At 52.1% G+C, this 5,000-nt stretch overlaps 1 non-coding gene across 1 annotated transcript in view; it reads right to left on the reverse strand.

Annotated features, from left to right (window-relative positions):
• LOC126430838 (small subunit ribosomal RNA) overlaps positions 1 to 1,722 on the reverse strand; it is a 1,909-nt gene extending 187 nt beyond the window's left edge. The window contains exon 1 of the ribosomal RNA XR_007577356.1: positions 1 to 1,722. This exon is cut by the window's left edge and continues 187 nt beyond it. This is a non-coding gene — a ribosomal RNA (small subunit ribosomal RNA).
• Positions 1,723 to 5,000: the final 3,278 nt, after the last annotated feature.

A 5,000-nucleotide genomic window follows, 5' to 3' on the forward strand; every position in this document is an offset into this window, starting at 1 on the left:
CGTAATCAACGCGAGCTTATGACTCGCGCTTACTGGGAATTCCTCGTTCATGGGGAACAATTGCAAGCCCCAATCCCTAGCACGAAGGAGGTTCAGCGGGTTACCCCGACCTTTCGGCCTAGGAAGACACGCTGATTCCTTCAGTGTAGCGCGCGTGCGGCCCAGAACATCTAAGGGCATCACAGACCTGTTATTGCTCAATCTCGTGCGGCTAGAAGCCGCCTGTCCCTCTAAGAAGAAAAGTAATCGCTGACAGCACGAAGGATGTCACGCGACTAGTTAGCAGGCTAGAGTCTCGTTCGTTATCGGAATTAACCAGACAAATCGCTCCACCAACTAAGAACGGCCATGCACCACCACCCACCGAATCAAGAAAGAGCTATCAATCTGTCAATCCTTCCGGTGTCCGGGCCTGGTGAGGTTTCCCGTGTTGAGTCAAATTAAGCCGCAGGCTCCACTCCTGGTGGTGCCCTTCCGTCAATTCCTTTAAGTTTCAGCTTTGCAACCATACTTCCCCCGGAACCCAAAAGCTTTGGTTTCCCGGAGGCTGCCCGCCGAGTCATCGGAGGAACTGCGGCGGATCGCTGGCTGGCATCGTTTATGGTTAGAACTAGGGCGGTATCTGATCGCCTTCGAACCTCTAACTTTCGTTCTTGATTAATGAAAACATACTTGGCAAATGCTTTCGCTTCTGTTCGTCTTGCGACGATCCAAGAATTTCACCTCTAACGTCGCAATACGAATGCCCCCGCCTGTCCCTATTAATCATTACCTCGGGTTCCGAAAACCAACAAAATAGAACCGAGGTCCTATTCCATTATTCCATGCACACAGTATTCAGGCGGGCTTGCCTGCTTTAAGCACTCTAATTTGTTCAAAGTAAACGTGCCGGCCCACCGAGACACTCAATAAAGAGCACCCTGGTAGGATTTCAACGGGGTCCGCCTCGGGACGCACGAGCACGCACGAGGCGGTCGCACGCCTTCGGCTCGCCCCACCGGCAGGACGTCCCACGATACATGCCAGTTAAACACCGACGGGCGGTGAACCAACAGCGTGGGACACAAATCCAACTACGAGCTTTTTAACCGCAACAACTTTAATATACGCTATTGGAGCTGGAATTACCGCGGCTGCTGGCACCAGACTTGCCCTCCAATAGATACTCGTTAAAGGATTTAAAGTGTACTCATTCCGATTACGGGGCCTCGGATGAGTCCCGTATCGTTATTTTTCGTCACTACCTCCCCGTGCCGGGAGTGGGTAATTTGCGCGCCTGCTGCCTTCCTTGGATGTGGTAGCCGTTTCTCAGGCTCCCTCTCCGGAATCGAACCCTGATTCCCCGTTACCCGTTACAACCATGGTAGGCGCAGAACCTACCATCGACAGTTGATAAGGCAGACATTTGAAAGATGCGTCGCCGGTACGAGGACCGTGCGATCAGCCCAAAGTTATTCAGAGTCACCAAGGCAAACGGACCGGACGAGCCGACCGATTGGTTTTGATCTAATAAAAGCGTCCCTTCCATCTCTGGTCGGGACTCTGTTTGCATGTATTAGCTCTAGAATTACCACAGTTATCCAAGTAACGTGGGTACGATCTAAGGAACCATAACTGATTTAATGAGCCATTCGCGGTTTCACCTTAATGCGGCTTGTACTGAGACATGCATGGCTTAATCTTTGAGACAAGCATATGACTACTGGCAGGATCAACCAGGGAGCTGCGTCAACTAGAGCTGAGCAGCCGGCCGCCCGGGAGTGTGTCCCGGGGGCCCGCGCGAACACGCAAGCGTCCGCTCAATTATTCTGCAAACAGGAGGAGGCTGAGCTCCCCTGCACAACACACCTCGAAACCCTCTCAGGTCCCGGCGGCGCGCAGCGCCGTCCTAAGTACTTGGTCGGGTTCGAGAGAGGCGCAATCGCCCGGAGTTAGGCGAGTAGACGCTTTAGGTGCGACCACCCGTGCTCCCAACTGAGCTTGCCGCTGCCGACAGAGGCCCGGGAGCGTGCTGTCGTGGCATTGCCGGCGGGAGACAACACGCGCCACCTACGGTGACCGGCAGCTCCAACGCCAGCGCCACAGAAGGACAAAAGCCCCACTTGGGTGCCGAAGCGAACTCTCCCAGCACAGCGCACGCGCCAACACGTCCGCACAGCTGCGATACAAACCACCTGCGAGAACCGCTGGGGCGACCGAGCAGCAGACGGCGTCGCGGCGCCGAGCGCCGGGCGGCGGCGCATCCTCAGCGCACACAGTCCTCAATCGGACCAGCACACTGCAGATGGCCACCGCGCTTCGCACCGGGCCCGCGAGGACCTACTTTGGCCGCAAGGCGCCGCGAGCAGGGGGCGCCGGCGCGCAGCTGCGCCGCCTGCCGCGTCCGTCGGCCGGCGCGCCTGCCACTGGCCGCCCCCACCAGCCGGCTGTAGCGCGTGCGCCCACGCACCGCGCTGCCAGCACGCCGGGCGGCCCCCCCTCACCGGCCGGGGACGGTCCCACCCAGCCACCGCCGCGTATCGCCTCACACCCAGATCCCCTTTCGCGTTCGTGGGCATGGTGGGTCCCCTTTCACGTTCGTGGGCATGGTGGGTATCCCTGAAACAACCGGTTAATAGCTCGACCGATCGTCGCCAACACTGATTCACCTCTAGCGAGAACAACCGCACCACAACGGGTTACCTGTTGTTCATTTGCGTAACGTCACCAGCAAACGTAGACGTCCATCGCCATTTGCAACGAGTATTGCATGCCTGTGTCAGGTGTCACAACACACTACGTCTGCCCACATAGACGCAACAACATGTGCACGCCTCGAGAACACGTGGAAGGTAGCCCCCGTACGTATGCGGTGTCCATTGCGCGAACGACTGTCAGCCGGCCTCTGCAGGATGTCGCAGATGTGGAACGCGGTGCAACATGCTATCACGGTGTGTGAGAAGAGACGACTACGTCCGAATACACGCTCCACTACATCAACAGACTGCTCATGCTGATCGCCATCCAGGGCGTCCGTTCCTCCCACACGTCTGAATGGCGTACCACACTGCAATCCAGCTCTTATAGGGAGACGACACGTAGCTGCGTGCACAATATTTGGACTGTATGGTCTGCCGTTGCTAGGCGCAGTCGTCGTACGGTCACACATGTGCCACGATGTATCATTCAGTACATACGGACCAATGTGCAGTACAGTTTGTGGGTTTTGCGTACATCGGCGGACAGGTGACAGGCCGTACCACAACGTAGGCTGAGTACGTCGGCATGCGAAGGGCATTGAACATGCAAACTTCTCAACGACCAGCTTGCGAAGGCAGGGGGGAAGGGGGGGGGGCATGTACGTCCTGCTGCTATCCACATTACAGTGTATAGCAGGAGCATGTGGAAAGTCAGCAACACCTGCAAGGTGTTTAACATGACGCGATACACAGGGGACCGGGCAGTGCGAATAGCGAACTATATTGCGAGGGTTGCGGTTAGGCAACACTACACTAATTTAACGAGTTGCATAACAATTACAGAGCAGGTTCAGCGACAACGTGCGTCAGGTTAAGGCGCAATATAGGTTAGGTTGAGGCACAATATAGGTTAGGTTAAGGCACAACATGGGTTACGTTAAGGCACAAATTGGGTTACGTTAAGGCACAACATGGGTTACGTTAAGGCACAACATGGGTTACGTTAAGGCACAAATTAGGTTACGTTAAGGCACAAATTAGGTTACGTTAAGGCACAAATTAGGTTACGTTAAGGCACAAATTAGGTTACGTTAAGGCACAAATTAGGTTACGTTAAGGCACAAATTAGGTTACGTTAAGGCACAAATTAGGTTACGTTAAGGCACAAATTAGGTTACGTTAAGGCACAAATTAGGTTACGTTAAGGCACAAATTAGGTTACGTTAAGGCACAAATTAGGTTACGTTAAGGCACAAATTAGGTTACGTTAAGGCACAAATTAGGTTACGTTAAGGCACAAATTAGGTTACGTTAAGGTACAATATGGGTTAGGTTAAGGTACAATATGGGTTAGGTTAAGGTACAATATGGGTTAGGTTAAGGTACAATATGGGTTAGGTTAAGGTACAATATGGGTTAGGTTAAGGCACAACGTAGGTTAGGTTAAGGCACAACGTAGGTTAGGTTAAGGCACAACATAGGTTAGGTTAAGGCACAACATAGGTTAGGTTAAGGCACAACATAGGTTAGGTTAAGGCACAACATAGGTTAGGTTAAGGCACAACATAGGTTAGGTTAAGGCACAACATAGGTTAGGTTAAGGCACAACATAGGTTAGGTTAAGGCACAACATAGGTTAGGTTAAGGCACAACATAGGTTAGGTTAAGGCACAACATAGGTTAGGTTAAGGCACAACATAGGTTAGGTTAAGGCACAACGTAGGTTAGGTTAAGGCACAACGTAGGTTAGGTTAAGGCACAACGTAGGTTAGGTTAAGGCACAACGTAGGTTAGGTTAAGGCACAACGTAGGTTAGGTTAAGGCACAACGTAGGTTAGGTTAAGGCACAACGTAGGTTAGGTTAAGGCACAACGTAGGTTAGGTTAAGGCACAACGTAGGTTAGGTTAAGGCACAACGTAGGTTAGGTTAAGGCACAACGTAGGTTAGGTTAAGGCACAACATAGGTTAGGTTAAGGCACAACATAGGTTAGGTTAAGGCACAACATAGGTTAGGTTAAGGCACAACATAGGTTAGGTTAAGGCACAACATAGGTTAGGTTAAGGCACAACATAGGTTAGGTTAAGGCACAACATAGGTTAGGTTAAGGCACAACATAGGTTAGGTTAAGGCACAACATAGGTTAGGTTAAGGCACAACATAGGTTAGGTTAAGGCACAACATAGGTTAGGTTAAGGCACAACATAGGTTAGGTTAAGGCACAACATAGGTTAGGTTAAGGCACAACGTAGGTTAGGTTAAGGCACAACGTAGGTTAGGTTAAGGCACAACGTAGGTTAGGTTAAGGCACAACGTAGGTTAG

The sequence above is a fragment of the Schistocerca serialis genome, unplaced genomic scaffold (genome assembly GCF_023864345.2).
Source record: "Schistocerca serialis cubense isolate TAMUIC-IGC-003099 unplaced genomic scaffold, iqSchSeri2.2 HiC_scaffold_1061, whole genome shotgun sequence".
In the NCBI taxonomy this organism is placed as follows: domain Eukaryota; kingdom Metazoa; phylum Arthropoda; class Insecta; order Orthoptera; family Acrididae; genus Schistocerca; species Schistocerca serialis.